Source organism: Ascaphus truei, chromosome 2 (genome assembly GCF_040206685.1).
Source record: "Ascaphus truei isolate aAscTru1 chromosome 2, aAscTru1.hap1, whole genome shotgun sequence".
NCBI classification, from domain to species: Eukaryota; Metazoa; Chordata; class Amphibia; order Anura; family Ascaphidae; genus Ascaphus; species Ascaphus truei.
The window spans coordinates 120,351,188-120,376,715 of NC_134484.1; positions in this window are offsets into that span (position 1 = coordinate 120,351,188).

The window sequence follows — 25,528 nt, forward strand, 5'->3', positions numbered from 1 at the left end:
TAGGGATAACTGTTATATGAGCTTCTGACATATATGTGACAGGTTTCCCATATCTCTCAATGTGTTAAACATACCCTGAATATATACTATGAGAGTTAGCAAAGGTTTTATAGTATGCATGCGGCAGTCCATCAGAACCTTTACTTTTCCCATTGGGCAGATCTTTTATTACTTTTTCTATCTCATCACATGTTATAAACGCGTTATCTTTTTGCCTCGGGTGTGATTGTTTTAGTTTAAATATCCTTCAGAAATAGGATATATCGTCCTCTATATGCTCCTTTTCCCTATTCTGCATGGCTTCTATATTATATAATTTCTCGAAAAATAACCTAAACTCTTCTTTAATAACTTTTTTTGATCCTGTGACACTACTCCATCTTGTTTCCAAATGTTACTAATATTATATTGGCTCTGTTTCTGCTTTAACTGGTTGGCTAACAGCCTATCCATCGTATTACCTGTTTCATAATAGTTATGCTTAAGCCAAGTCAGTGATTTTTCTAGTTTTTTGGGTTGCTAACAAATTAAATTTTCCTCTAGTTGTTATTAGCTCTGCTAATATCTCCTTATCTGCTGCCCTCTTATGTTTCACTCAAGGTCTTGGATTAATTTGCTTAGTTTTAAAATGTCTTCTTCTCGTATTCTTTTCCTGAGGGAGGCTTGTTGAATAACACACCCCTTATAACACTTTTATGTGCCTCCCACAATATTGCCGGAGATATATTTCCTACATTATTTTCTGCGAAGTAATTTTTAAGACCGTCTTCAATTACTAAAGCAACATTACTATTTTTCAGTAAGGACTCATTCAGTCTCCCTGTCCACTCACCTTTTTGTGTAGAACCAACACCCAAATAAATGTCCTAAAATTACTGGTGTGTAATCTGACCATGTAATATTGCCAATATTGATTTTCTGTATTTTACTCACATAAATTTGATCTATAAAAAGATAGTCTATCCTAGAGTAGCTACCGTGTGGGTGTGAGTAATATGTATAATCCTTTCCTGATGGATTTAAAACTCTCCAGGCATCAACCAATGCCTCCTGGTCCAATATTTCCTTTATAACTGTTGTCTGTTTTTTGCTCATTTTAGTATTTCTTTTGCAGGTGTCTAACACCGGGTTTAGCGCCACTTTAAAATCACTGCCCAACTACAGAGCTCCTTCTCTAAATACATTGATTATTGATAATATTTTTCTAAAAAATCTGCCTGTCCAGCGTTGGGGGCGTATACATTTGCTAGAGTGACCTTCCCCTTTATCTTCCTTTGATCATAATATATCTACTTTCTAAATCTTTCTTCGTGGTTATATCCTGCAGCACAACATTTTTGCTAAGCAGAATTCCTACACCATTTTTCTTATCTCTTGATGAGCTATAGAAATTTTGTCCAATGTATTGGTTGATAATTCTTGGTTCTTTATCTCTTTTAAAATGTGTCTCCTGCACAAACAACATAGAACATATACAGACCAGTGCCCAAAGAGTCCAATAAGTCCCAAATAGAGTCCAAACAAATGAAGGGGGAGAGAATCCAGATGGTCCAATCACTAGAAGATCTCCAATCCAGGGGTCCGTGACATAGGGACAGAGACAAAAAGGAAAATCATAGTGTAATACGTAATATTAAAATTGAACACACACCGGATGCTACACCTGTTGCTATAAAGCCCACGTTTTTTAAAAAAAACATCAACCTTTTATCCAAAGTTTGCACAGGGACACTTAGTAAATACTTTTGTTGAGATGGTCACGAAGGATCTAGAATAGTCTAGTCGGACATTTAAAATCCGACATGACAATTTGAGCAAATTGGAAAAGGAAGCATTGGCTCTCTTAGAGGCAAATGAGAACATAGTTATTAAACCTGCTGACAAGGGAGGGGGTATTGTCATCATGGATCGGGTCTTCTATATTAAAGAGTCCCTACGAATCCTAGGTGACACTGATACCTACCTTCCTTTATCTCGTGATCCCTTGAGTCAGTTCAAGCAGGATATGTTGGCTCTTCTAAATAAAGGGCTCACTGAACTAGCCATTACTGCGGACGAATTTGACTTCTTGAGAATTGCATTTCCACGCACTCCACTTTTTCATTTTATCCCTAAAATTCATAAGCACCTCACCCACCCACCGGGTAGACCAATTATTTCAGGGATCAAATCACTCACATCTAATTTATCACAATTTATTGATTTTCACCTTCAACCTTTTGTGTGCACAACTAAATCTTTTTTACGTGACACCATGCATGTTTTACAGATATGGCGAGAGGTGGAATGGTGACCAGGATTTGTGTGGGTGACAGCTGATGTCACTTCTTTGTACACCGTCATCCGACACGACCAGGGCTGCCAGGCCATCTCTCGAGTACTGGACACCAACACTGATATCACACCAGGTTTGAAATGTTTTCTGTTAGACAGTATATAACACATTCTCACTCACAATTATTTTTGTTTCAATTCACAATTTTATTTACAAACATGTGGGACTGCCATGGGTACGAAATTTGCGCCCAGTTACGCCAACCTCTTCGTGAGAACATGGGAGGAAGATTACATTTGGAACAACTGTCCACTGGGTGCAAATTTGGTACTATGGCTTCGCTACATTGATGATGTGGTGTTTATTTGGTCTTGGAGTCTGCAATTGTTGGATGAGTTCATCAAATATTTAAATAATAATGACAGGAATTTAAAATTCATGTGTCATTTTGATGAGCAACAGATCGATTTTTTAGATCTGAATCTATACATTGTAGATAACAAAATTCAGACAAAGACATTCTTTAAACCTGTCCAGGCCAATAACTATCTAATGGCGGATAGCCATCACAATCCCCAGTGGATCAGGAATATTCCTAAGGGACAGTTCGTTCACCTGAAACGTAACTGTTCCGACTCCCGGACCTTTGTGAGTCAGGCAGAAGAATTGAAACCGAAATTCATCCAAAGGAAATATCCAGTAGAGCAATTAAATCAAGTTTTGGGCCAGGTGGATTCTATTGATAGATCCACATTACTTGAGTATCAGAAAAAACCCAGATCCAAGGGGGATGACAATATTACATTTGTCACACAATATAATCAGATGGCACCTTGTATTAGACATGTGTTTAAGAAGTATTGGCCTATTCTTTTGAGAGATAACACTCTGGCACAGGTATTGACCCCCACACCAAGTATAATTTTCACTAAAGCCACCAACCTTAAATATTTAATAGCACCTAGTTGCCCACTGTCTAAAAAGAAGTCTCATTCGTCTCATGCAGTTAATGGCTTTTTCACATGTACAAGATGCACAGCATGTAAGTATGGCAAACCAGGTACTATGTTCAAGTCCAATGTTACTTTGAAAATTTATCAAATAAAATCCTTTATTAATTGTCATACATCTTATGTAATCTATTTGCTGACCTGTCCCTGTGGCTTACAGTATGTGGGACGCACAGGTAGGTCCTTCCAAAGAAGGATATACGAGCATGTGTACAATATTAAAAAGGGTCTAATAACCCACAGTGTGTCAAACCATTTTTTGAATTGCCACAACAAGGACCCGACTGGTCTTTGCTGTCAAGCAATTGAAATTGCTGCTACCAATTGGAGGGGGGGGGGTGATAAACTCAACCAGATTAGCAGACGTGAAGCTTTCTGGATTTATGAATTTAAAACCCTCTCTCCAAATGGATTAAATCTAGACTTTGATCTAGGGGTCTTTCTTATCAAATAATATAGGGTCTCTTAATATAGTGTATAGTGTTGCACTTTTTAATTACATTATATTCCCCTGGTTTCCTTTTTTCTGTATGATTGTTATTATCATTTTTATGTTTAATTGTAGGAATGATTATAACTATGAGTTTGTTATTTTAATTTAATTAATTATTTTATTATTTATAGATTATTATATTAGGATTATTATTATTATTATGGCATTAATATTTTGTTACTGCTATCTATGCAGTCTTTGATGTGAATTCATCTTAATTTTTAATATGTTTGTATGTCTGTATGTGTGTATTTGGTAGTCTTAGTCTGTGTTGTATTGTCTAGAGCTGAAGTTTTAAACTTAATTGGTATTAGATATTTCTATCCAATCAGTGATAAGTGAAGTGTATATAATGGGACTTCACCTTCACTGAACCATCCCCTGAGGAAGTGATGGCAGTCACGAAACGCATAGGGTCAAAGGTCACGGTGCCTTGGAGTTATACTGGTTGTGAGAAGTGTCAGTCAAGTGAAGCAGGAAGCAGCATCATTGAAGCTGCAGTGCTGGCAAGCAGGAGTGTGGAGTTCCCTTACTCGGCAGCCATCTTGGAGTGTGTTTTGAATCTAGAAAGAAAGACACTACACAGGGAGCCCCTGAGGACCCAAACTGCTGCAGGCGTCTGCCCCACTTGTCTACACATGCTTGTTATTCCAGTCCTGCTGTAAGTAGGGTTTTGGGTTTTAACCCCTTGATGACCCTCTGCAACAGGCTCTGTTTTTTTTGTTAAATAGTTATTTTTCTTTCAGCTTGATTGTTTCATGTTTGTCTTCTGTTGTGTTTCATGTTGTTTGTCCCATTTTAACATTACGTATTACATTATTATTTTTCTTTGTTTCTGTCCCTATGTCACGGACCCCCGGATTGGAGATTTTACAGTGATTGGAGCATTTGGAAATCTTCCCTTCCATCTGTTTGGACTCTATTAAGGACTTTGGACTCTTTATGGGTGCTGGTCTGTATATGTTCTTTGTGTTCTCGCTGGTGTTGTTCTGCTAGTGTTCCTGGCTGCCCTGTACACATTGTGTTATTATTGTTAGTATTTTATTTTATTGCACGTAGCGCCTAAGCACTTTTCTTTGTGTTATCTATTAAAATTGAACAAACAACATAAAACACATAACAAGAGAAATAACACTTAACACACAAGCAGAAAATAAAATAACTATTTATTAAAACAAAGGAGCCTGCTGCAGCGGGTCATCAAGGGGTTAAAACCCGAAACCCTTCTTAAAGCAGGACTGGAATAATGCGCATGTGTGACCAAGTATATGCAGATGCCGGTAGCAGTGAGGGTCGTCGCGGGCTCCCCGATATGTGGTATGTGTCCCGGTTTCCTCTGACTTCGGAGGACTCTCCAAGATGGATGCTGGGGAAGGGAAATCCACACACAACTGCACACATCCAAAGCAATCTCTCTCGCGATAACACGATGACACTGTTTCCGGCTTCACTTGACTCATAGGTTCTCACAACCAGCACTTCTCCAAGGCGCCGTGACCTCTGACCCTACGCATTTCGTGACTGACGTCACTTCCTCAGGGGATCCAGCACAAACATTACATAATTTTTCATCTTTTTTTATCTCCTCAAGGACCTGTCTCCTTTTCACCGGTGAGTTTAGTCCCTTTACATTCAAAGTGCCTATCCTATATGTCACGTTTGTTGTGGTGTTTGGGTTCGTAGTTGATAGCAACCAATCTTAACTTGTTTCTTACTCCAATCTCGTACATAATATCCTACCTTATCACTCAAACTTAATGGCAAGACAACATTTTACCCTTGGCTTATTATCTATAGTACATTTGTTATAATATCACAGCTCTACCATAGGTCTACACTGGCGACACACTTTATTCGAGCTCGGCTAGTCCCACGAATTCGGGTATACCCGGGTGTATTGAGGTTTGTGACTGTTTTCTGCCCGAGTGCATTGAGGTATTTTCCAAGCAGGGATTGAAGCATTTTATTCCCGCTGGCTGCAATACTGCACAGTATATATATATATACTGCATTACAATTCATGAATTTATGCCATCTGGTAGACACGCGAAGCATTGCAGCCTATTAAATCCTAATCATTATCATTTAACAGATCAGCCGCCCGTCAGCCAGGCATGAACCCAGGCTGGGAAGGCAAACGCAACGGGGCTTGTCAGAGGTGAGGAGTGGCGCATTCCAGGTATCTGCCAGGTACATACTGGGTATTTGCTCGAATAAAGTGTGTCGGTGCAGTATTTGTAAACCAGTCTAGACATCACAACCATGGTGGGTGAAGGGGGTATGAGCCCCAAGGATGGGTGTTTAGGCCTACCGGGTGGGTAGCGGGAGGGGTTAACCCCTTCATTACCTTAGCTGCATTAACCATTATGGTAACGAAGGGGATAAGTCCACCCGCAAGCCCCCGCAAGGCCTAAACATCAACCAAGGGCCAAATACAACCTTCACCCACCCCCTTCAACCATCCCTTCGCTGCCGCAGCTACTGTATAAGCTTTTTCCGCAGTGGCTCCAGAGACAGTAAGTCGTGCTACATCTGTGCTGCTGCGGCAGCTTTTATTCTAACACATCGCTGGTTTTTCCCTGGCTTTTTCCTGGAATGCGATGCACTTCACCTGGCGCATGCCGCGTTCATTTTGCGTTCCCAGCCACGGGTCATGCGCGGCTGACGCGCGGTTGATGCGTTTATTGAGAATGGTTCGGATTTAATAGGTTGCAATTTTTCGCGTGTCCGCCAGATGGCAGATATTCATGAATTGTAATGCGCATGCGCTTCAGTAATGTGTCGACTTGCAGATGTTTTGTGTAAAAAAGACACCACAGTATGCTATTGTAACTTGGCCTTGAGACTGAAGGAAGAGGTTGCAAAAATGTATCAATTTAGGCTTTTCATATTAAAGAAAGACAAAGACCAGTTTCGGTTACAGTATTCTCCAGAGACCCGCCCGCCATGAGTGTTCAAATGCAGCCCGCTTTCCAAAAACCCGACAGAAGGTATTTGATATGGGCCGCGATTAATGCAACAAAGGATAAGATGGCAACAGTTGTTCAAATTTATCAGTATTTTGTCGAAAACTATGACTTTTACAAATTTTCGCCAGCTCCTCATACGGGGAAGCGTGCAATAAGGAAAAGGTTATGTAACGATCCCTGTTTTTATCGTATTGAGCCACAATTTGTTGGAGGGTATTGGTGTGTATCACCGGCTTTTTCCTGTATCTATGATCATGATGACGGCAAAAGGCGAAGGGTCGTGTTAAAACCAACTAAGAAACGACAGTCGCTGCCAAGCAATGCACCAGCACCAACTTCCAATGACGGTCCTGCCGTCAGTAACAACCCTGAGCCTGAGCCGGATTTCGCGTGCAGTTTCGATCAAGCTTGCATGTACCTAAGCAATTTCCAGCCTCATCAGCTGACTACAGGTGGACTAGTCCCGCTGCAAACTATTGACATGGATGATCAAGAACGCTGGACTGGCAGTGGACCGGCGCCGGCACCAGCTGAATGGGAAATTCTATGGTGAGTATTGTTGCCGTATTATTTTCTTTGTTTTTTTAATTTTGGCAATACAGTATCAATATCGGTGCAATTCAAAAGTCAAGCGATTCTCCTGTAAGCAATATTATTGGCTGAGCGGCTTCTACGGTACTGTACTGCAGATACTGAATTACTGTATTGGTGGAACGCTAGGCGCATGCGCATGTGAACCTTCTTGAAACGCATACAGTCTTTTGGGAGCGGGTGTGCTTGAGGCGATGGTAGGTTGTCTGGGAGGAAGCTTTCGTCCGGTCTTGGTCGCCGTGTTGTCTCCTGGCGTGGTCTTGACGGGGTTGTCGTGTCCTCCTCAACGGCATACATGTACACTACATCTTCTGGTGGAGGGGGTGCGCTTGGTGATGGAAGGGAGTCAAAGGTCGCATTCATCACATCCATGTCACCCCCCTGCTCCAGCGTTGGGGAAACAGGGGCATTAACACCGAGCAAATAATGTATACTCGCTATCTTCTCCATCCGTTGCTCCATATTTAGCATGGTCTCCAGAAGCAAATCTATCTTTGCTAGCACAATAGAGTTCCCGGGGAGATCCACAGTTATCCCATTCAGCATCCGGTCTAACGAGCTGCTTCTTGTGCATGGCGTCTGGAAATCTGGGTGGATGGGTGCAACGGAGGATGAGATGGGGGTTCCATGGAGAGAAGCGGCAGCGACATCGAAGAAGGGTGGAGAAGGTGACCTGTGGATGTCCGGTAGAGGAGAAGCGGCAGCGTCGTCGAAGAGGGATGGAGAAAGTGACCTTTGGATTTCCGGGCGAGAAGCAGAGTCGTCTAAGAGCAAAGGAGAAAGTGACCCGTGGATTTCAGTGGCAGCGTCGTTGGATAGAACTGGAGAAGATGGCCTGTGGGTTTCCGTGAGGGTGGCGGCAGCGTCAAAGACGAGGGGTGGAGAAGATGGGCTGAAGATTTCCGGGACAGCGGCGGAAGAGTCGTCGAAGCATATTTGAGGAAGTAGTCTGCAGGTTCGATGGGTTGGCTGCCAATCGTTTTGCGTCGAGAGTACATCACCGTATATCTTCTTGACATAATAAGGCTGACATCTATGAAAACCCTTAGCCTTTGGGGTCAGCAGAAGGTTTTCTTTATTGGCCTTAGCATGTCGCTTTTGCCTTGGCATGGAGACGGCAACCGCCTTTCGCTTTTTCTGCTTGACAGGCACGGCAGAGGCGAGTGGGTTCCTGCGTCCGTAGAATCGGGGTTGCTCCATGGAAGCAGGTGGCACAATGCAGTATCTGGACAAGGGCAAGTTCAGATAAAGATCATCGAGTGGTGGGCTATGCAAAGTGTGTGACCTTTTATGCATGGCGACAAGGTACAGGTGTTGAAAGTGGGCGTACTCTAATGTGAGTCATTACCGTATAAATACACCATCCATTTTGTGGATTTACTGCACATTGAATACACAACGACTAAACATCGAATATACATTCTTGTGTTTGTATTTCTTTCTACTCGCAGCAATGGTTGTTAAAAAGATTTCCAAGGAGCTCAGCATGCGAATTAAGGACATGTACATGAGCGGACACCGAATTGCTGCTATCCAATGCTGGTTAGCTACTTCTGGCATCGTTGTGTCAGCAACCACCGTGAGCTATCATGCACACGGAAAAAACAGAGACCGCAAAAGGGCACCAAGGGTAACTAACGCGTAAGTATATTTATACAACTTAAAACATTTTTTAATTTTAATTTAAATCTAATATTTTTGTTATTTCTGTTGATTTATATTACAACAGTATATATATTTTGTATATTTATATTTATATCAGTACAGTATATATATTTTGTATATTTATATTTATATTACAACAGTATATATATTTTGTATATTTATATTTATATCAGTACAGTATATATATTTTGTATATTTATATTTATATTACAACAGTATATGTATTTTGTATATTTATATTTATATCAGTACAGTATATATATTTTGTATATTTATATTTATATTACAACAGTATATATATTTTGTATATTTTTATCAGTACAGTATATATATTTTGTATATTTATATTTATATTACAACAGTATATATATTTTGTATATTTATATTACAACAATATATATATTTTGTATATTTATATTTATATCAGTACAGTATATATATATTTTGTATATTTATATTACAACAGTATATATATTTTGTATATTTATATTTATATATAATTTTTATATTGCTGCATATTAATAAAACAATATATTTTCTTTACATTGTAGGGAGACAACTCTTCTGGTGGACAAAATAAGTGAGGAGAATGATGAGAAGAGTGCATTAAGGGTCAAATACACTCTGCAGGAAAAGCACAATCTGACTGTATCCGAGACCAGCATAAAGAAGATGAGACGCAGCATTGGATGGAAATATGGACGTGTGAGGTTAGTACTGGACAGTACAGGAGGTAAAAGTGTTGTTTAGGAAACTGTACTATACCGCTAAAATTATTTATTCCTTGTCATTACAGAGCGTACCCCATGATACGGGACGCAAACAAAATTAAAAGAGTGGTCCAAGCCCAGGCATGGATCGACAGTGGGGAGACTTTCCAGGATTGCATCTTCACTGATGAGGCTACTGTGTCGCTGGAGAGATTTGCAAGCTTTGCATTCCACAAAAAAGGCCGCATATCTTTGAAGCCGCGGCCAAAACACCCCATGAAGCTGCATGTGTGGGGTGCCATCTCTAGGCGTGGTACTGGATGCATTGTCATCTTTGAAGGTAAAATATATCAAATATAATGTAGCCTTATGCACTGTACTTTACTAGTGTAGCCTTACTGTATGCACTGTACTGTACTATTGTGCAGTTTTTTGAGCACTTTTCTTTTCTTGCTATAGGAATAATGAATATTGCTTTCTTCCAAGACAACATTGTCCCTGAGAGAGTGCAATATATCACACGCGAGTTCCCCAATGGTCACCGCTTCTACCAGGACAACGATCTGAAGCACACCGCGTCAACAGCGCATATCCTTGAGCGCAGTATCAACTGGGTGAAGACGTCAGCGGAGTAAGTGCAGTAGACCGTGTCTCATTTTTTTCCCTACTGTTTTTACTGTGTACTGTATCTCTTAAACTAATTGTCCTTTTTTTCCAATGACAGATCGCCAGACTTCAATCCGATCGAAATGGTCTGGCATCAGCTGAAGGACAATATACGGAAAGTAGCGAAACAATCCAAAAAGGACGAGTTGTTGAAAGGCATAATGAGTTTTTGGAACGATGTACTCACCGTGGAACGCTGCAATAAATATATAGACCATATTGCGACTGTGTTGCCCATTGTGATCGCGCGTAATGGGCAAGCATCAGGAAAGTAGTACTGTGCAGTAGTATTGTAAGTACAGTATGATACAGGTAAGTATGGCACAGATTTTTTCTTTCCCAATAGTCAGAGTATACAGTACAGTAGTTACAGTTTTTTCTTTACAGAGAGAGCAGCACCAGCCATCAGGTTACATACAGTAGTATTTAACAGTAGTCAGAGTATACAGTAGTTCCACTATACAGTATACTAGTTTGATAGTAGTACAGTAACTGCCTACTAACTGGTCAATTTTTTTCTTTTCAGAGAAAGCAGCACCAGCCATCTACAGTAGTACTACATATAACACAATGCCATAATACAGTACGCACATACAGTAACTGCACTAATTTTTTGTTTTCTTGTCATTTCAGGAAAAAAGGGTGGCCTGGGGGGAGGTGGGGTGTTGTGTCCAGTCTAATCTGTTTTTACAGTCAAATGTACAGTATATAAACAGCAGTATTGATGTACACAAAACCTCTCCTCTCTCAATGAACTACTGTACTGTACATGGAATGAGGAACAAGATAATGACGGAAAAAATAATATTACTATGTACAGTATACTGTATATATATATATAGTGGAAGCGCTGTATGCTGGGTGACAATGGGGAAAGACAGGGTTGCAGACCTGTCTAAGACATGCAAATGAACATACAGTAATATTTACAGTTGCTTTATGCTTTACTGTGGAGGGTTTTTGTCACTTTTTTTACCCACCATAACCTTAATGACAGTGGTGATTACCTAGTCTAGTCTCAAACCTGCAAGCCATTAAGACCAGCCTCACACTGATGATACCCATCAAGGTTGAAACATGTATGTGAGTAGGTCTAATGGCTTTGCATCTCATCCCAGCCTCTGTCTAAAAGCTGTGTTTAAAACAGCATGCAGTGGCTTGAGGATTGGCTTGTGTAATACGAGCTTGAGACAAAAGGTGGCACTGAGTGCTCATTTGCATGTCATTTCCCAGAATCCCTTGCTGCAGTGGAAGCGCTGTACGCTGGGTGACAATGGGGAAAGACAGGGTTGCAGACCTGTCTAAGACATGCAAATGAACATACAGTAATATTTACAGTTGCTATATATATATATATATATATATATATATATATATATATATATATATATATATATATATAGTATATATATATATATATTATACATTACAGTGTATATATATTATTAAATAATATTCTTATAAATGTGCATAATTCATGTTTCTCCATGTTTTACAAATGTTTTCTAAATGTTTATCCAATTTCAATCTGCCAGAAGAACTTAATAAAGACTGCATTATGTATTATTCATGATTATTTTTATATTTGTATTTTTTTGTTCCTGATAAAATAAAATAAATATTTATTCACATTCCTGGTAATCATAATCATTGACAACAACCACCCCCACCCCCACCCCTACAGTATAAGAATGAATGACAAAACAACATGAATCAGTTAATGGTTTTTTTTACTCTCAATTCTCACAATGCTGTGCAAATCAGATTTACATTTCAAATTCGAGAAGGGATTTTCCAAAGCGTTACCAAAAACAAAGCCTCAAAGGGTTGGGGGGGGGAGGTTGGGTGAGTCATGTGCAGTAATCAGCTAGCTCCCATCTGAAAGAGACTTACAGTACACGCAGGCGCAGTGAGGTGATTGACGCTCGGCTAGGGACGGATTAAAAATACAATGACTAACGTCAGAAAATGAATGACTCTGTGGAGGTGTCTATCGAAAAGAGTTTGTGTGTGCGTGGGGGAGGGATGAAGGATTAGTTGTGCTGCAGTTCAAAGAAATGACATACTGTAGAGTAGAGTACAGTAATTTCAAAAGCCAGTTCCTCATAATAATTTGATCAATAAACCCCCATATACAACCGCCAAATACAGTACATAAAAAGCAAGTCACTTTATCTCCCTGTGCCTCAGGCACCAAAAACATACAGTAGATTGTGAGCTCCACGGGACAGGGAGGGACCTGTGCCTGCAAAATGTCTCTGGAAAGCGCTACGTATACTGTAACTAACAGCGCTATACAAAAACATGCTATTATTATTATTATAATATCAAGGTGATGCTCTGCGCAAATTAAATTCGAGAACGGATTTTCCAAAATGTTGCCGTAAACAAAGCCTCAAAGCTCCCGTCTCAAAGAGAATTACACGCAAGCGCAGTGAGGCTTTGTACTGTAACTCGGCTATGGACGGATTAAGAACACAATGGCAAGATTCAGAAAATTAACAACTCTGTGGAGAGGGGGGGGGGGTTGGGTGACTCACGCACAGTAAGCAGCTAAGCAGCTAAATAGCTCCCATCGGCAAAAGAATCACATGCAGGCGCAGTGAGGCTTTGAAGCTCGGCTATGGACGGATTAAGAACACAATGGCAAGATTCAGAAAATTAACGACTCTGTGGAGGGGGGGGGGGTTGGGTGACTCATGCGCAGTTAGCAGCTAGCTCCCATCTCAAAGAGGCTTAGAGTACATGCAGATGCAGTGAGGCGATTGACGCTCGGCTAGGGACGGATTAAAAACACAATGACTAACTTCAGAAAATGAATGACTCTGTGGAGGTGTCTGTTGAATGACTCTGTGGAGAGGGGGGGTTGGGTGACTCATGCGCAGTAAGCAGCTAAACAGCTAAATAGCTCCCATCTGAACAAGGATTACACGCAGGCGCAGTGAGGCTTTGAAGTTCGGCTATGGACGGATTAAAAACACTATGGCAAGATTCCAAAAATTAAAGACAGCCGCATGAAGTTCAAAGCTAAAGAAATACTTTAATCTCAAAAGGCAGTTAATCATAATAATACACCCCCAAATACAGTACGTAAAAAGCACACAAATCAACATGTGCAGTCAAACGCACAGGATCGCAGACAAAAGCTACTGTACAGCACAGATTGAATATCGTCATATAGTAAGATGGTTTTTGTAGGCTTGTGGAGAAAAAAAAAATGACAATAAAAAAAAAAATTTCACTCACTCAAGCAAGCAGTGGTGGGCAAAGTTACAGGCGCATGCACAGTAAATTCCTGCTTTCTGTTGAAACCAGACACACGTTCAAAGGAATGGTGTGGGAGAGATATACTGCATTGCACAGAAGATAAGAAGTTGAAATACCCTGCAGTGCAGTTAATTATCCCGAGCGAGGGGAGAGCGCTGTACATGCCGAAATGTGACACTGTTACAGTACAGTACACGCCTATGCATTTCAACAATTTTCAAATGAGACATACTGTACTGCAGAACAGCACTGCAAATGCATGTATACTTTAAATATGCAAATTTATAATTACTGCGCGCGCACACACAGACTGTGTAGTGACGTAGGTTGAACCGCGAAGGTATTAGACTTCCAAGACAACAGCTCGCAAACGCCCCCCTGAGTTTTTACACGGCATTGCAGTATTGCAGACAGCGAGAATAAAATGCTAATATCACTAGCGCGAAAATAACGCAGTTCACTCCGGGCGAAAACGACAAAAAAACGCACATATCCAGGAAAATCTGAAAATCGCGGATCTAGCCGATTTAGACTCAGGTCGGCCGCCACTGTATATCAGCACCTTCCTCTAAAACATCTTTATTTTACCACATTATCCAAGATGTTTAAGTGTGGGAGATTCATATTTATACTTCTTACATCTACTGTACGTGGGCAATGCGGGACCAAGTGAGCCAAGTCTTTAGAGGTTAGGTCACTCTTATGTATCATTTGTATTTGGATTTCCCTAAGTTCCATTGACCAGACTGATCTTTAAATCAATGTTAGTCTCTCATATAAACATTTACTTTAGCTGCCTTGTCTACACAGTGTATCTGTGCCAAGCCTTGACCATTCTGGAGGAAACCGCATCTTGTGTTGAGTCTTTTAGAAATTGATAAACAAAAGCTGCCTTGAATTTAAGGGTTTGTGACATTGTTATTAAATCTTGTTTCAAGTTGGTATCTTGCTATGTGCTGCAAATAAAATGTGTATGTAACCCCTCCTTGTCTGGCTGTTACTAAGGAGGGTCACAGGTGTGTGAGGTAGTGCTGTGAGTGGTTGTAAACTCTCGTACCTCTTTCTCAGGGTGCTGGTGTTCGGGCTGACTGGTTCTGCAAGCTGTTAAAAAGGGTGCCAGGGACTTTATTTGACAAGACAGGTTTCTTTATTGGGACAAGGCAATGCTTCATACATACTCCTTCCCTGGGTGCCAGGTAGCTTCCCATCGAGGTACACATGTATAAGGGGAACTGCGTTTCTATAGCTTCAGTGATCTTGAGTCCCTCCCAGATACTTTACAAGGCTTGTAAAGGGTGTACGTCTATCCAGGTTCCAATCTACCTATCATCCTTATACTGACTTAATAGTTTCCTCTGTAGCAACCTGGTGTGCATATGCTAAAGCTGGCATTAGAGCAACTCTAGCTGTAACATCCCCAGGAACCCTGGTTTAGGGATTCCTTGTCTTGAACCACCAAGCACATCCTCCTTGAAGCTATAGCAGCTATGTCATCTTCATAATATTTTAGGGGCAATTTCGAGTTTGGGGACACTCTTCCCTAACTGCAAAACAACAAAAGGTGAATGGACATTCTTCATTCAAGAGTACACATAAAGGCCATACTAGTAACACCATACACTTAACACAGTGAGACGCCTCTCCTCTGGTGTCCTCCAAGATCCTGGGGTCTGGAAGTTTCTATAGTTCCTTTTATACCCCTGAGTGATGCCACTATCCTCCTCTTGTAACTGGGCAAGATACAGATTTCCTCAACCAATAGGATTTACCATTAGCAGGTGCTAGTTCTGGAACTAAGGATGGGCTGGTCACCTGACAGGGACTACTCTGGCAACATTTCTTTGACTTTTTTCAGGGATTTTTTCTATGTCCAACTTTGCTCGATCGCAACCCTGTTTGCGTGAAATTCTGCCCTTAAGCGGGATGCACTAAGCAACGCAACCTTAGCAAACGCGAAAGTTGCGTTGATCAGAACACGCCAGGTCAGAGTAGACGCAAAGAAATCTGGACTTAGAAAAAATTCTGGCTTTTTATTTTTGCATGCGCAAAACCCATACAGCAGGCTGGGGTACGGAAAGGTTCAAAACGCTAGCAGGGGGGAAAAAAGCATCACGTACCCTGTGGCTGTTCTGAGCTATTTTGAGCAGGTACATTAAAAAATGGCCTCAAGGCCTTAGTGCATCGCGTCCCCGGCATCACTTTTTAACGAACCTGCTTTTTTGCCAAATCAGAACGCAAAGCCATTGAGCTTAGTGCATAACCCCCATAGTCTCTGGCTTGAAGGTATATTTTCTTAAAAGCACTCAAATGGAGTATGTTTTTTTATTTGTGTTTCCTACTAGATTATATATTTGATACATATCTTGAAAGGGATATTGGGAGTAAACAGCACTCAAACAAGAAAGAACGTAGCTAAACATGTGGTACAACATGAACAAGGGAGGGCCCTCACCCTTCCAAACACTAATAATAAACAAAATAGTTCCCAGCACACAAAAAAAGAAAAAACAGATAATCTGCAAAGAATATTTAATGTGAACGCATACATAAGGTGTACAAATATAAAGATGCGGGAGTAGACCGTATACAAAATGCTAAATAGCACCAAAGGGAAAGGGGTAAGAAATGGAGGCTGTGGATAGGGGAAGGCAGGGGGAGGGAGAACAATGGTAGGGAAGAAAGTGAGGAGAGGGAGGGGGGAAGAGAGAAGGGGGGAGGAAGGTAATCAGAAAAACTGAGGAGAATTGTAAGGAATCGGGGGCCACGTCCCTTGCGGCGTGACCCCTCCTTACCCACTACCAGTACTGCAGCAGCTGCTGCCCCTGCCCCCCGTCGCTACCCATGCCGCCGCCCAGTGCATACCATGAACTCTGCCGTCGCCATCTTGGATTCTGGCACTGGTGTTACAGACTCTCAGCTGTGCTCCACTACTTCCTGGTCTCTCAGCCACTCACGAGCAGCTCCTCGACACGCCTCCGCCATGCCCCTCGTCCGGATTGGTCACTGTCGCTTTAAATATCCTGCTTTGGCTTCACTTCCTTGCCGAGCATAGATCCTTATGGGATGTTACCTGTGTTTCTGCCACAAGCCCTGTTCTTTCGTTACGTATCTCTGTTTTTGTTTCCAGTTCGTTGTACTCGTCCAGTTTCCTCCAGGCTTGCTACTGCTATGCTGAGTTCCTGAGTTCCTGGTTCTTACAGACCTGCTTCGTTTGCGCTGTAACACGGGGTTACTAGTGCTGCCTGGTGGTGTGCCTATAGCGGTCAGTCTTCCCTCTCCTAGACCGGAGCCATGGGTCGTGGACGCCACTCGCGTAAACCTCGTTCCCGACCTGCAGCGATTGCGCTAACGCAAAAGGACCAGCTTGATTTCCTGTTGCCGACTCCCTGCTTGAACTACGACTACCCGGATATCTCCTACCCCGACTCTGGCTTGTCCAACAACTATGCTGTTATCTCCAGTCCTGAACCCGGCCTGTTTGACTATGAACTGCGCACTCCGGACCAGTCTGCGCGGTCTAAGGTCGGTGATTTCATAACCCAGCCTCAGCCCCGCGGTCCGGTCCCGGTTTGTGGCGAGCACAATCGTGACAAGAATAAAACAATAGGTAAGTAGAGGGGGGCAATGTTTTGTGGATGAACCCCTTCTTCTGGCCCGTTCCCACAGCCTCTTAGACCACAGGTACTTCCCTCTCCCTTATTCCTAACCTCCAAACAAATACACACCACGAAGACTAAAAGACTTGAGCAACAAACAAGGGGTTAAGCCCATGTCAATTGTAGGGGGAATATAGGACTAGAGCAGCAAATGAGGGGTTAAGCCCAAGTCTCTCCACTGAGATGAAAACAAAACACAGTTCTGTTTGTCAAATAGTCCTGGTCAAGCAAATAAGGCTACCACATTGAGTCCCAAAGTGATTGATAAGCATTGGGAGACAGAAAACAGCCTAAGGACCAATATGATATAAAGCAGGACTCAGGACTAGCAAACTCACGAATTGTCAGGAACACTGATTGTCAGGAACTCTGGAGAACTGCTGTCAGTTGCATAAAATAAGTGTAGCACATGTACCCCCACCCGTCTAGGAGATACTGCTTCAGCTACAGTTGTTTTGTGGTGCGGCATACCTGTGAGGGTTCTGGAGAGCTGAGTTGATCTGCGATGTAGTGGAGATCAGGACAGGCTTGTGAAGTCTTCTGGGTTCGGTATCAGCACCTCCAGCTTCATTAGGCTCCAATAGATTGGAGGCAGTACCTTCTGAAGCACTTCCCATACACCATGCATACTGACTCCATCCAGGCAGGTGTAAAATATGAACAAAGGGATCTTTATTGCAGTCACTACATAGATAGCTGCCCTGGGGAGAGTAGTTAGACCTCCCATGTGGGTAGTGGGTGAGGGGGTTAGCCCCTTTAACGGACGTGCTCACCACAAACTGGGACCGGACCGCGGGGCTGAGGTGGGGATGTGAATACACCGACCTTAGACCACGAAGCCGGTTCTGGATTGCGCAGTTCGTAGTCATTCGTAGCAGGGTCAGGGTTGGAGAGGCCAGGTTAATACATTGACACGCCAGGGTCAGGGTTGGAGATGGTAGGGTAGTCGATGTCCAGGCTGGAGTTCGGCAACAGGAAGTCAGGTGCACACTGTTTCAGCGTAGGAGCTGAAGAGCGGGAATGGCCTCTGCGCGAGGAGCGGTCCATGATAAGGTCTCTGCGAAGGGAGAATGCAGGTTACAGGAACAAGGCAAGGCTGGCACTGGGATTCCAGCGCTTCAGCACAGGTAACAGGAACAGGAAGCATACCTCTGCTTAGTTTAGTTTAGTAACTGTTTATGTATATGTTTGTTATGGTATTTTATGTGCTGTTTTTTGTGTACAATTTGTGATTTATGTATTGTGGGTTGGTGATATTATTATTGATAATATTATTATTAATAATATTACTATTTTTGTATATTATTGATATCACTCTCATTAATATTATCAATATCTACCACCCTTATTGGGGTACTATAGAGACCCTGGTTCTACCTGTTAGTCCTGACACGGTTTACTGACAAGTGTGCTATTTGTAAGCCTTCCTTCTGCTCTTTCAGTTTGGTTAGTGGTGCATCATGTCACACTTCAATTTTGATAACATCGCTGCTAGAAGGAACCTAGCTGACACATTATTTGGAGACAATGAAGATCTTATTTTCCCCCCTCCCAATTTGGATCTAGATTTTCTATGTAAAAATTTGGAAAGACTCATGCTAACAGAAACGAGGTTTCTTTGGGATAAAATAAGCTTGGAACAGTCACATATAGCTAAAAGAATCCAAAGAGGCCTACGCCTACTTAAATTGCCTACATATGGGCTTGATAATGAGGAGTTCGTTAATAAATGGCATGCTATTATGGATGGTTGCTCATTTCAAATTATGCAATTATTGATAGAGCAAAGCAAGATCACTTTAGCAAATTTAGCCATAGAGATTGATGAATTAAAAGAACAAATTATTACGGAGATGCCAGAAGAAACACTGGCGACCGTTGAAAAAGAACTATAGGATAAATTGGAAACCAATGAGATCAACCAAATTAATCTCAAAAAGAAAAAATATTTGAGAGATAAGGGAGACTATACAGAGAAAAAACAATATAATTGGGGGAAACCAAAAGAATCAGACATTGAAAGAAAAGAACCACATAAGTCTGAAACTCCCAAATATGGCCCTAAAGTTAATCACCAAACCTCACGTAGAGAAGATGACAAGCAGCCACACTCACGTAGAGAAGATAATAAACAGCTACACTCACGTAGAGAAGAGGCTAGCTATATAGCACCTAAAAACTACAAAAAAGGGCAACTGCAGAAAGGTTATATTAAAAATAATACTAATAGCAAAAAAGTCAACTTCCAAAGAGAGGCCCAATATACTCATGATAGAGGCCACTACCAAAAGAAAGTCCAACAAGAGAAAGGATATCAAAAATCAGGAGGGGATACTGAAACCTACGAAAGGAGGGCTACACACACTAGAGGTGATTGTGAAACCATACAACGGAATAAATCTGCTATAACAACCACTGATAATGATATCTCTTTCCTATTCAATTCTTTCCAGATCTTAAGCAAGTATGTAGCGAGTGATCCTGGGTCCTCTCCTCCCCCAACCCCTCTAACTGCATCTAGCCAGGAGAAGGATTTTTACGAGCTCCTGGGAGCAGTCCCAAAAGGGAAAAAACAGCTACAGTACTACCTCGGTCTCCGGACCCAATTCCCTGGCTACGAGGAGGAAGAAACAGGGGTGCAATAGGGGGAGCAGAGGTAAGGGAGCAAAAAACAAAGAAAGGGTTGAAAAATAATTCACGGCAGAAACATTAAAGAGCCTGGGAATTTATAATTTATCAACATATAATCTAACTGCAACACAAATTGAGGTTTTAGCAAAAGGCCTCAATTTTTCTCCAGTAAGTCAACCTAACGAGTTCCAATTGTATGTCGATTTACAAAAATACATACGTAAAATCACGCTTAAGAGATATTACTCTAAATTTGTGACTAATACTAGGAGTAATAATGTAGCTATGAGGGATAGAGCACCACTACCTGAAGGAGCGAACATGATTGAAAGCATTCCAATTTATGATATTGAGAACACCTTGCAGAATCAATCTATGTTACAAGAAATGCTGGAATTTGTTGATGAAAATAATAAGAGCATCGAACTGCAGGATAGTGAAAGTCCAAGTGCAATACCAATTAATATTGGGGATGATGAAACTTTGAATAATCTGTTAAATTTGTATAATGAGTGTGATGAAGCCAAACGTAGCTTACATACATCTTTGGGGCCAAAATCTACCTTTTACCCGTATGAAGCTAAAGGCCCATATGTGGATCTTTTTGGGAAACTGGTAGAAAAAGATCTGTAAGGATACACGTTACTGTAGATTTCAAAATAATCTCAACCCTAAACAAAGTAAAGCCATACTTAATGAAAATACTGACTTAATAATACGCCAGGCTGACAAAGGAGGAGGGGTAGTTCTACAGAATCGTGAGGATTACTTAAGAGAGGCAATACGCCTCCTGGAGGATGGTAACTCCTATATATTAGGGCAGCATTTCCCAAATGGTGGGTCGCGACCCGGCACCGGGCCACGGAACCAAAATTGCCGGGTCGCAGCGAGTCTGGCCGCGTGGTAAACCCACCCTCCCCCCCCCCCCCTGCTCAAGTTAAAAAAAATTGGCGCGATTCCACTGCGGTCCCGCGCGCATGCGCAGGGCAAGCAGGGGCTCCCCCCCCCGCTCCCAATGTGGGACGGAGGGGGAAGTACTAGCTCCTACTGTGGCCCGCTTCCCCCCGAGCTCACCTCCCATGCCCCCCCCCTCCCGAGCCCACCTCCCGTCCCGGGCAGCTGCCGCGGGGATATCGGGCGCAGCAGGGGAAAGCGTCCGACGGCAAGGTAAGTCACCCCACCCAGTCACTGTCACCCACCCAGTCACTGTCACCCAGTCACTCTCTCCCACCCAGTAACTGTCTCCCACCCAGTCACTGTCACATACCCACCCAGTCACTGTCACTCACCCAGTCACTGTCACCCACCCAGTCACTGTCACCCAGTCACTCTCTCCCACCCAGTAACTGTCTCCCACCCACCCAGTCACTGTCACCCAGTCACTGTCACCTACCCACCCAGTCACCGTCACCCAGTCACTGTCACCTACCCACCCAGTCACTGTCACCCACCCAATCACTGTCACCCACCCAGTCACTGTCACCCAATCACCCAGTCACTGTCACCCAATCACCCAGTCACTGTCACCCAGTCACTCTCTCCCACCCAGTAACTGTCTCCCACCCACCCAGTCACTGTCACCCAGTCACTGTTACCCACCCAGTCACTGTCACCCACCCAGTCCCTGTCACCCACCCACCCAGTCACTGTCACCAACCCAGTTACTGTCACCCAGTCACTGTCACCCACCCAGTCACTGTCACCCAGTCACTTTCTCCCACCCAGTAACTGTCTCCCTCCCACCCAGTCACTGTCACCCAGTCCCTGTCACCCACCCACCTACCCACCCAGTCACTGTCACCCACCCAGTCACTGTCACCCACCCAGTCACTGTCACCCAATCACTCTCTCCCACGAAGTAACTGTCTCCCACCCACCCAGTCACTGTCACCCAGTCACTGTCACCCAGTCACTGTCACCCACCCAGTCACTGTCACCCACCCAGTCACTGTCACCCACCCAGTTACTGTCACCCAGTCACTGTCACCCACCCAGTCACTGTCACCCACCCAGTCACTGCCATCCAGTCACTGTCACCCAGTCACCCTCTCCCACCCACCTACCCACCCAGTCACTGTGACCCAGTCACCCTCTCCCACCCAGTCACTGTGACCCAGTCACCCTCTCCCACCCAGTCACTGTCTCCCACCCTCCCAGTCACTGTCACCCACCCAGTCACTGTCACCCACCCACCTACCCACCCAGTCACTGTCACCCACCCAGTCACTGTCACCCACCCAGTCACTGTCACCCACCCACCTACCCACCCAGTCACTGTCACCCACCCAATCACTGTCACCCACCCAATCACTGTCACTCAGTCACTGTCACCCAGTCATTGTCACCCACCCACCCAATCACTGTCACCCAGTCACTGTCACCCAGTCACTGTCACCCAGTCACTGTCACCCACCCACCCAATCACTGTTACCCAGTCACTGTCACCCAGTCACTGTCTCCCACCCACCCAGTCACTGTCTCCTACCAACCCAATCACTGTCACCCAGTCACTGTCACCCACCCACCCAGTCACTGTCACCGTCTACCACCCACCCAGTCACTGTGTAAGTCACCGTCTCCCAGCCACCCACCCACTGTCTCCCACCCAGTCACTGTCACCCACACAGTCAGTTGGTGCGGGAGATGGGCACGGGGGCGGGCAATGGTGGCTGCGCAGTCGCTGACGGGCAGGGGGAGGCGGTGGAGCTGCCTGCTTGGATCTCCGTCCTTTCCTCTCTCCCCCGCCCCCCCACCCCCCTCCAGTCACTCACATCCGTCGCTGCCTGTAATTCACTGTGTGTCTGTGTGTGTATAGGGAAGTGTGTGTGTGTGTGTGTGTGTGTGTGTGTGTGTGTGTGTGTGTGTGTGTGTGTGTGTGTGTGTGTGTGTGTGTGTGTGTGTGTGTGTGTGTGTGTGTGTGTGTGTGTGTGTGTGTGTGTGTGTCACTCACTGTCAGTCACTGTCACCCAGTCATTGTCACCCACCCACCCAGTCACTGTCACCCAGTCACTGTCACCCAGTCACTGTCACCCAGTCACTGTCTCCCACCCAATCACTGTCACCCAGTCACTGTCACCCAGTCACTGTCACCCACCCACCCAATCACTGTTACCCAGTCACTGTCACCCAGTCACTGTCTCCCACCCACCCAGTCACTGTCACCCAGTCACTGTCACCTACCCACCCAGTCACCGTCACCCAGTCACTGTCACCTACCCACCCAGTCACTGTCACCCACCCAATCACTGTCACCCACCCAGTCACTGTCACCCAATCACCCAGTCACTGTCACCCAATCACCCAGTCACTGTCACCCAGTCACTCTCTCCCACCCAGTAACTGTCTCCCACCCACCCAGTCACTGTCACCCAGTCACTGTTACCCACCCAGTCACTGTCACCCACCCAGTCCCTGTCACCCACCCACCCAGTCACTGTCACCAACCCAGTTACTGTCACCCAGTCACTGTCACCCACCCAGTCACTGTCACCCAGTCACTCTCACCCACCCAGTAACTGTCTCCCACCCACCCAGTCACTGTCACCCAGTCACTGTCACCTACCCACCCAGTCACCGTCACCCAGTCACTGTCACCTACCCACCCAGTCACTGTCACCCACCCAATCACTGTCACCCACCCAGTCACTGTCACCCAATCACCCAGTCACTGTCACCCAATCACCCAGTCACTGTCACCCAGTCACTCTCTCCCACCCAGTAACTGTCTCCCACCCACCCAGTCACTATCACCCAGTCACTGTTACCCACCCAGTCACTGTCACCCACCCAGTCCCTGTCACCCACCCACCCAGTCACTGTCACCAACCCAGTTACTGTCACCCAGTCACTGTCACCCACCCAGTCACTGTCACCCAGTCACTTTCTCCCACCCAGTAACTGTCTCCCACCCACCCAATCACTGTTACCCAGTCACTGTCACCCAGTCACTGTCTCCCACCCACCCAGTCACTGTCTCCTACCAACCCAATCACTGTCACCCAGTCACTGTCACCCACCCACCCAGTCACTGTCACCGTCTACCACCCACCCAGTCACTGTGTAAGTCACCGTCTCCCAGCCACCCACCCACTGTCTCCCACCCAGTCACTGTCACCCACACAGTCAGTTGGTGCGGGAGATGGGCACGGGGGCGGGCAATGGTGGCTGCGCAGTCGCTGACGGGCAGGGGGAGGCGGTGGAGCTGCCTGCTTGGATCTCCGTCCTTTCCTCTCTCCCCCGCCCCCCCACCCCCCTCCAGTCACTCACATCCGTCGCTGCCTGTAATTCACTGTGTGTCTGTGTGTGTATAGGGAAGTGTGTGTGTGTGTGTGTGTGTGTGTGTGTGTGTGTGTGTGTGTGTGTGTGTGTGTGTGTGTGTGTGTGTGTGTGTGTGTGTGTGTGTGTGTGTGTGTGTGTGTGTGTGTGTGTGTGTGTGTGTGTCACTCACTGTCAGTCACTGTCACCCAGTCATTGTCACCCACCCACCCAGTCACTGTCACCCAGTCACTGTCACCCAGTCACTGTCTCCCACCCAATCACTGTCACCCAGTCACTGTCACCCAGTCACTGTCACCCAGTCACTGTCACCCAGTCACTGTCACCCACCCACCCAATCACTGTTACCCAGTCACTGTCACCCAGTCACTGTCTCCCACCCACCCAGTCACTGTCTCCTACCAACCCAGTCACTGTCACCCAGTCACTGTCACCTACCCACTCAGTCACTGTCACCCAGTCACTGTCGCCTACCCACCCAGTCACTGTCACCCACCCAATCACTGTCACCCACCCAGTCACTGTCACCCAATCACCCAGTCACTGTCACCCAGTCACTCTCTCCCACCCAGTAACTGTCTCCCACCCACCCAGTCACTGTCACCCAGTCACTGTTACCCACCCAGTCACTGTCACCCACCCAGTCCCTGTCACCCACCCACCCAGTCACTGTCACCCACCCAGTTACTGTCACCCAGTCACTGTCACCCACCCAGTCACTGTCACCCAGTCACTTTCTCCCACCCAGTAACTGTCTCCCACCCACCCAGTCACTGTCACCCAGTCCCTGTCACCCACCCACCTACCCACCCAGTCACTGTCACCCACCCAGTCACTGTCACCCACCCAGTCACTGTCACCCAATCACCCAGTCACTCTCACCCAGTCACTCTCTCCCACCCAGTAACTGTCTCCCACCCACCCAGTCACTGTCACCCAGTCACTGTCACCCACCCAGTCACTGTCACCCACCCAGTTACTGTCACCCAGTCACTGTCACCCACCCAGTCACTGTCACCCACCCAGTCACTGCCATCCAGTCACTGTCACCCAGTCACCCTCTCCCACCCACCTACCCACCCAGTCACTGTGACCCAGTCACCCTCTACCACCCAGTCACTGTGACCCAGTCACCCTCTCCCACCAAGTCACTGTCTCCCACCCTCCCAGTCACTGTCACCCACTCAGTCACTGTCACCCACCCACCTACCCACCCAGTCACTGTCACCCACCCAGTCACTGTCACCCACCCACTCACTGTCACCCACTCACCTACCCACCCAGTCACTGTCACCCACCCAATCACTGTCACCCAGTCAC